The sequence below is a fragment of the Elaeis guineensis genome, chromosome 14 (assembly GCF_000442705.2).
Source record: "Elaeis guineensis isolate ETL-2024a chromosome 14, EG11, whole genome shotgun sequence".
NCBI lineage: Eukaryota > Viridiplantae > Streptophyta > Magnoliopsida > Arecales > Arecaceae > Elaeis > Elaeis guineensis.
Window position 1 is genome coordinate 50054092 of NC_026006.2, and position 9055 is coordinate 50063146.

At 36.5% G+C, this 9055-nt stretch overlaps 1 non-coding gene across 1 annotated transcript; it reads right to left on the minus strand.

Annotated features, from left to right (window-relative positions):
* Nucleotides 1-1271: 1271 nt before the first annotated feature.
* On the minus strand, nt 1272-1378 carry LOC140853880 (small nucleolar RNA R71). Its single transcript, XR_012137022.1, has one exon. It is a non-coding gene; the product is annotated as a small nucleolar RNA R71 (small nucleolar RNA).
* Nucleotides 1379-9055: the final 7677 nt, after the last annotated feature.

The following is a 9055-nucleotide window of genomic DNA, read 5'->3' on the forward strand; positions in this document are numbered from 1 at the left end:
GTGATTGCTGAAAAACTCAGGTACGCTTCTAATTTCTTTTTTATTATTTTTAGTTAATTACTTTTGCTTTTAGACCTAATCATTTGAATTTACTTAATCACAAAAAAAAAAAATATAAAACAAAACAAAAGACATTTCATAATCGTGAAGTAAAATATCAAAATAAAAAAAAATTCTAAATTAAAATCTTTTACATTCTTGGTCATCTTGTTTATTTGTATTTGCATTTTCATAATTAATCTAAGGGCATCAACCCATTAACAAGATAAGGTGGGGATTTCATTACCCTTCCTTAGCCCAAAAACCATCTCCATCATATTGCATTACCTAGACTTTTAATCTTAAAATCAATTAGACGTCAACCTTAAGGAATTCGAGCTCAATAGGACAAGGAACCCTAAGAGTTCTACCAAGTTTGAGTTGTTTGATTAGTTGGTGTCTAGGCAAGTCCCTGAGGGTGGTTTGTTAAATTGGTTCAGTTGCTGGCCTGGCCAACTCGTTTGGTGTCTAGAAAGGCAACGATGAGTGAACCTCCCACCTCTTATACTTACCTGGCTAACTAGTTGATCAATCTCCACTTGGAAGGTTTGAAGGGTCATCTTGGAATAGTTAGGAGCTGTCTAGATTTAGGTTAACCCTAGGATAGATTGAGTTTAATTTATTGATTCACTTGTTTGAAAAAAAAAATTTTAAAATTTAAATTAATTTGGTTACTTTTCTTTAGATTTAGGACTCCTTAGGATCTTCTCTTTAGAACTTTTTCTCTTTTCTTTCTTTTCCTTATACATAAAAATTTTATTAAAAAAAAAAAAATTTATATAAACATCGAGAACCGTACACCTCGTGTGTGGAGAAGAGTGTCGGGTCGTCTAGTTAGAATTGAGTCAATTCCTGTTGTTCCAATGGCTGAACCAATCCAACCCATGACCCTTAAGGATTTGTGTTATCCAGTTGGCTCCATCCAACCATCTTGTATCAGGTTGCCACAACCCACAGCTAACAATTTTGAAATCAAACCTCAAATCATAAATATGCTTCCAAAATTCACAGGATTAGAGGATGCTTATATATTTATTAGAGAATTTGAGGAGGTATGTGCAACCATGAAACTGCAATTAACAGAGGATGAGGTCAAACTTAGATTAATCAACTTTGCCCTTAAGGACAATGCTAAGAAGTGGCTTTATAGTCTGCCAAACTATTCTGTCACTACCTGGGAGGGCTTTGTGAGAATATTTTTAAAAAAATATTTTCCCCATCATAAAACAGCTAGGATTAGGAATGAAATAAATCAATTTTACCAACTAGCTGGTGAATCATTTTGGAAGTACTTTGATCGTTTCAAAAATCTTTTGACCCAATGCCCACACCATGGAATAGAAACTTGGAGACTATGCCAGATCATCTATGAGGGGTTAGATTCAAACTCAAGAACCATGCTAGAGTCCATGTGCCAAGGCCAATTTATGGACAAAGAAACTACTGAAGCTTGGCAATTCTTAGAAGACCTAGCCGAGAAAAATTTACAGTGGGAAACAACTAGGGAACCTGATAAAGCTACACCTTCAAGAGGAGGAATGCATCAAATTCAACCAACCCTAGCATCAGAGGCCAAGATTGCAACCTTAACACGTAGATTGGAAGCCTTAGAATTACAGAGACCAGTCAATGTAAATCAAATATCTGCACCCATGTGTAAAGGGTGCAATGCACCAGACCATGTCTTAGAAGAATGTTCCTACTCGAATGAGTGTGCACAGGTGAATGCCACCTATCAAGGACCATTGAACAATCCTTATGCACCCACATATAACCCAGGTTGGAGGAATCACCCGAATTTCTCATGGTCCCAGAATCCTAATGTAGGTAATCCAAATTTCAATCAGCAAAATCTAAGTTCCAACCCAGTAATGAACAACCCGCCAGGCTTCCATGATAATGACAAGAAAATTACCTCTTTAGAGAAAAGCCTAGAAGCCATGATGAAAACACATACCAGCTTTATGCAAACTACGGGTCAACTCATAAATAATAACACCCAAGCTATAGCCCGTCTGGAAATGCAAGTAAGTCAGCTGGCTTCGACCATTAGTGAACGAGAACATGGTAGGTTACCTAGCCAACATGAGCCAAACCTAGGAACCAAAATGGTCCACGACCCCAACAAGGAAACCAAGTTAATGGTGTAAATGCCATTCATACCTTAAGATCAGGAAAACAAATAGACAATAAGGTAGTTGCACTTGATGATATAGATGACTCATCTGCCGAGTCACCTTCTAAAACTACTACCTTTCAACCTCAAGCACCAGAAACTGAAAATTCACCTAGTCCAGTACTTAAAAGTCCTAGAGCTCCTTTTCCAAATAGACTGAAATCTAATAAATCTGAACATTTAGACAAAATTTTAGAGGTATTTAAACAAGTCCAAGTTAATATTCCTCTTTTAGATATAATCCATCAGGTTCCAACTTATGCCAAATTTTTAAAAGATCTTTGCACTAGGAAAAGGACCACTAATGTACCAAAAAAAGTATTTTTGGCTGTAAGTGTCAGTTCATACCTATCTAGCCATGTGCCAATTAAATATAAGGACCCTGGAGCTCCAACAATTTCTTGTATTATTGGAGAAATCAATATAAAAAAGACCTTGCTAGATCTAGGAGCTAGTGTGAATATCCTTCCATATTCGGTGTATGAACAACTAGGATTAGAAAAACTTCAACCTACTGGGATCACATTACAGTTAGCCGATAGATCTCTCAGGATCCCTAAGGGAATGGTCGAGGATGTTCTGATAAAGGTTGAAAATTTTATTTTCCCTGTAGATTTTATTGTTTTAGAGACTGAGCCAGTTGCGAATCCTAAAGGACATATACCTGTCATTTTAGGAAGACCATTCTTAGCTACGGCCAATGCTGAAATCAATTGTCGAAATGGTCTAATGAAGTTATCCTTTGGGAATATGACCATTGAGCTTAATGTTTTTAACTTAGAACAGGAATCCTCTTCTCATGCTGATGTCAATGAAGTCCAAGATGGTATTTATGAATCCATTGACATTAGTGATGATGAAGTCGACCTAGAGTCTAACCCCTGGTTAATCCATGAGTCTGAGGATGTCAATGAAATACTTAAAGAAAATCAGATTAATCAGGAATCGACACTTCCTACTGAACCAATCATTGAGATGGTGAAACCATCACCTAAACCATCGATAGAGAAAGCACCCATTTTAGAACTGAAACCCCTCCCAGAACATCTCAAGTATGCATATCTAGGACCCAAAGAAACTTTGCCTGTAATTATTGCATCAGACCTAGATCCCAAGCAAGAGGAGGAGTTAGTGTCAGTTCTAAAAGCAAATCAGGAAGCAATAGGTTGGACCATAGCAGATATCAAAGGAATAAGCCCTTCTATAGTTCAACATAGAATATACTTAGAGGAAGAGGCTAAACCAACAAGAGAAGCCCAAAGAAGGCTTAATCCAGTTATGAAGGATGTAGTTAAAAAGGAGATTCTGAAACTCCTAGATAGTGGAATAATTTATCCTATTTCTAATAGCTCTTGGGTAAGCCCAGTTCAAGTAGTACCCAAGAAATCTGGGGTAACAGTGGTCCAAAATGATGCAAACGAACTTATCCCAACTAGGACCCAAACGGGATGGAGGGTCTGTATAGACTATAGAAAGTTGAATGCTGCGACAAGGAAAGATCACTTTCCTTTGCCATTTATTGATCAAATGTTGGAAAGACTAGTCGGACAAGAGTTTTACTATTTTCTTGATGGATACTCCGGTTACAACCAGATCCCCATAGCCGCTGAAGATCAAGAAAAGACTACATTCACCTGTCCATTTGGTACTTTTGCCTACAGACGAATGCCCTTTGGACTATGTAATGCACCGGCAACCTTTCAGAGATGCATGATCAGCATGTTTTCAGATATGATAGAATGATTTCTAGAAATTTTTATGGATGACTTTTCTGTTTTTGGTCTAACCTTCTCCGAGTGTCTGAATCACCTGCAATTAGTTCTAGAACGATGTAAGGAGAAGCACCTAGTTCTCAACTGGGAAAAATGTCAGTTTATGGTCAAACAGGGAATAGTTCTTGGCCATGTCATTTCTAAAAAGGGGATTGAAGTGGACAAGGCCAAAATAGATCTAATTGCAAGTCTTCCACCACCTAAATCTGTGAAAGAAATACGTTTATTTTTAGGTCATGCTGGATTCTATAGAAGGTTTATTGCCAACTTTAGCAAAGTAGCACGTCCACTGACTAATCTTTTGGCAAAGGATACCAAATTTGAATTTACTCATGAGTGCTTGGAATCCTTTGAATTTCTAAAAAATGCACTTGTATCAGCTCCAATCATTCATCCTCCTGTCTGGTCTGAACCATTTGAATTAATGTGTGATGCGTCCGATCATGTTGTGGGTGCAATCTTAGGTCAACGAATAAATAAGCTGCCTAGAGTGATATATTATGCAAGTAAAACCTTAAATGATGCGCAGCTTAACTACACCACAACTGAGAAGGAGTTCCTTGCCGTTGTCTTTGCTTTAGAGAAATTTAGATCTTATTTGGTTGGGATCCACACCATTGTTTACATCGATCACTCAGCCATTAGACATCTCCTAGCAAAGAAGGATGCCAAGGCACGTTTAATCAGATGGATTTTGCTCCTTCAAAATTTGACCTAGAAATTAGGGACAAGAAAGGTACTGAGAACGTTGTAGCAGATCATTTGTCCTGAATTTCAGTCGCACCATCTAGTGAACCACCCATCAATAAATCTTTTCCAGATGAGCAACTCATGTCTGTGTCTACTGAACCTTGGTTTGCTGATATTGTAAATTATTTAGCCATAGGTAAGATACCTTCTCATTGGACTAAGCAGGATAATATAAATTCTTTGCCCAAGTGAAGTATTTCATTTGGGATGATCCTTATCTTTTTAAACAATGTCCTGATCAAATTATTAGAAGGTGTATCCCAGATAACGAAGTCATGAATATTTTATCTTTTTGTCATGATCAAGCATGTGGGGGTCACTTCGCGTCTAAGAAAACTGCTGCTAAGGTTCTCCAATGTGATTTTTATTGGCCCAATTTGTTTAAGGATGCTCATGAATATTGTAAAAGTTGTGCTCAATGTCAGAAAATGGGTCGAATCACCAAGCGACACATGATGCCACTCAACCCAATCTTGGTAGTTGAAGTTTTTGATGTTTGGGGAATCGATTTCATGGGACCATTTCCAAATTCCTTTGGAAATAAATATATTCTAGTAGCAGTTGATTATGTTTCAAAGTGGGTAGAAGCAATTGCATGTAGAACATCCGATAGCAAAATGGTCATTAAGTTTCTTAAAGAAAATATTCTCTCCCGTTTCGATATTCCTAGGGCAATCATTAGTGATCGGGGAACCCATTTTTGTAACCAACCTTTTGCAACATTGATGAAAAGTATAATGTCACCCATAAATTGACCACACCATATCATCCTCAAACTAGTGGACAAGTTGAAGTGTCAAACCGACAAATCAAACAAATTCTGGAAAAAATTGTTAGTGCCAATAGAAAGGATTGGTCTTTGAAATTAATTGATGCACTTTGGGCATACCGAACCGCTTTCAAGACCAATCTAGGAATGTCTCCTTATAGGATTGTGTTTGGTAAACCATGTCCCTTGCCTATTGAGATAGAACACAAAGCCATGTGGGCCATCAAACAACTAAATATAAATTTGAACGACGCTGGAAACCATAGAAAGCTTCAGTTGAATGAATTAGAAGAACTTAGAAATGAAGCCTATGAAAATGCAAAGATATACAAGGAATGAACCAAAGCATTTCATGATCAATCAATTATGAGAAAAACTTTCAATATCGGACAAAAGGTACTCTTATATAACTCTAGATTACATCTGTTTCCAGGAAAGCTTAGGTCTAGATGGACAGGACCATTTTTAGTAAAGGAAGTCTTTTCACACGGAGCTGTTGAGATTGAAAACCCAAGTAATGGTGTTATCTTTAAAGTTAATGGTCAACGATTAAAACCATTCTTGGAATTACCTGTCAAGACTATTGAAGATGCCATGGTTCTTTATGAACCAACTTATTCTGATTAAGTTGCTTCGAGGTTTGGTCTGGCTGAAGACATAAAACTTAGCACTTCTGGGAGGCAACCCAGCTTATTTAATTTCTAATGCTTTCTTTGTTTTCAATTTGCTTAGGACAATTAAATTAGATAAACTCCATTGGGGATAATGTCGGTCAAGTTGGGGGGAGAGCTTGAACAAAATCAGGTGTTATCATTTCCTTTTCCTTCCACTATGAGTTATTTCTTGCATTTAATATATTATATAAAATAAATAAATAAATAAATAAATAAATATATATATATATATATATATGAAATAAATTAATCTATAAAAGAAATAAGAGTAAGTTAGAAAGTATTTGCTAATGTAGTGAGTCACGGAGAAGATTAGCTGGTTAGACTCTTGGTGGCTTAGGTCATTTAAAGACTATTAGCACTTTCAATTGCACATGCACACTAACAAGGTAAAGTAGGTGTTAATTGTAAGGTCAATTAAGGATTTGAGTATTATTTAAATTAGATAATTTTCTCTACACCCCAATTGAAGAAATTTGAATTTAAGGAAAGAGCTACCTGCCTGAAATAAAATGCAAAACACAGAGTAAATGTGGATTGCCCTAAGCCTAGTAACCGGGTCTCTTCACCTAAGTCAAGTGTTGAGATTCGCATCAAACGGTGGTGGGAAGGCCAGGATGCTCAGCAAAAAAAAAAAAAAAAAAAAAAAAAAACAGTGTGAAAGCTACCTTAGTTCTTTGTTTAATCTGGGATGTATAGAAAATTAATCGAACTAAGTTATGAAAAATGATACAATTGGCCTGTACAAGTTAATACTGAAATACTAAGTTAGTTATCACTCACACAAGTGCTATAAAACTTTAAGTGTACTCTAAGAAAGCTTCTAAGTAGACCGACTACCGATTCTAATTCGAAGCTCATTACTTAGTAATACTAGAAAACTTTTGAATTTCGATCTTAAATTAATTTGCAAAGGAAGGATCTTTTTGAATTATGATCTTATTTTGGTACATTGCTAAGGGACTAGCAATGATTAAGTTGGGGGGTGTGATTTATGTCACAAATTGACATAAAAAGTATCAATTAATATCTAAATTATCTAACTTTATTAAGAAATTGATACTTGTTATTATATTTTGTAGAAGAAGAGATCATCAATAGAAAGAACAAGGAAAGAGAATTCCAACGGCGCAAATTTTATGCAAACGGAGTTAAATTGACCCAGGAATTGAAGAATGAAGAAAGAAGACTCAATTGGGTCAAACCCGAGTCAAATCAGATCAAAATTGATCAAAAATCAACTGATTTGGTGATCTGATTAGCCGCCTGGTCCACAGGAACAGGCGCGTGGACCATGGACCCATCGGCATACCATAAACCCCCCTAACAACTCTCTAAAACCTCTTAGTCCCACATCGAAAGTTTTGAAAACCTTATAACCCCAAATGCCTATAAAAAGCCCCCAAAGGCCCTTGTTTTATGTATTCTTCCTTCCGATCAAGCTTGTAACCCTAGATAGTGGGGTTTTTAGCTCTCTTTTCAAGCCTCGAGCTTTGAGATTTTTGTAATAAATTTTTTTTTATATATAAAATCTTATTTTTATGCAATTTCATCTCTTTACATTATGCAATTTATTTTTCTTGCAATTAGGATAGTTTAATTTATGCAATTTAATTTTATGCAATTAGGTTAGTTTAAATTATGCAGTTTAAATTTATGCAATTAGGATAGTTTAATTTATGAAATTAGGGTAGTTTATATTTCTGTATTTAAATTTTGCAAGTAGATTTAGATCATGTCTAGCTAAGCATCCCTTCTAGGGTTTGCGATGAAGCTAGATCATGAGTAGGGATTTTACATAGGGTTCTTTCTTTTTCTTAGGATTTCTTTTTCTTCCTCTTTTGCCAAGAATTTTTGATGAACTACAGTTGGGTCAGAGTCCCTTCATAGTTCATGCTTGATTCAGTGCATAGGAGGAGAAAACCCTAAGGGATCCTAGTTACTACTCCCCTGTAAAGAATCTTGATGGTTATCGTTGGGCCTTAGTCCCTTCATAATCTATGCTTGGGAAAGACAAGAGGAGTAGTCGTTAGGATCAATAAAAAAATTCTAGGTAGAATTCCCTAATCTAGATCTAGTGGATTCAAAAACCCTAGATCCTTAGTCTTATTGTCTTTAGCAAACAACTTTCGACTTTCGATTTTTGTTAAAGCTCGCTTGAGCATAGATTTGAAAATCATTTTTAAAATCAAGTCTCTGTGGGATCGACCCGTACTCGCTGGTCGTGCTACTCTGCACACCGTGCGCTTGCGGTTTTATTTACAAATTTTAAGATTTGAACATCATTACACGATGTCTATTTTTGGAGGACAGAGCCGTGCTAATCAAGGAGAGAGCTTCAAAGGACAGAGCTCTCATGGAGCCAACTCATATGGTTCTGCAACACCTACACGACATGGTAAACTCTAACATTTAAGAAATTCTTTGGTTATTTTATCCTCTATTATCTAATATAATATTCTTTATGATGTTTTGCTACTTTCAGATTTGGATGACGTGGGGTCACCATTGACATCACAGTCACATGGAGCAACGGCCAGCTCTCAGCTATAGCATTGTGGTAGAGGACCCATCCAGCTCACGGCACCTCCAATGCGGTCGGAGGATAGAGAGCTCATCCACGTTCAGAGCCACACATAAGTACTAGATTTTTGAAAAATATGTTTAAAGTTTAGTCATTTTAGAATCAATATTTATTATTCAAAATTAATTTTATAGAATATTTAGGGAGCTTGAGATGTCCATGTGGTTATTGAGATCATCCGACGATTGATGCCAGGGCCGATGAATGACTTCTCTAGTTGGCTGTCGGGGGCTCATAGCGCAGCCTAGGAGATGTTTCTGATAAGTCAAAGGTATTCAATTTTTAAATTCA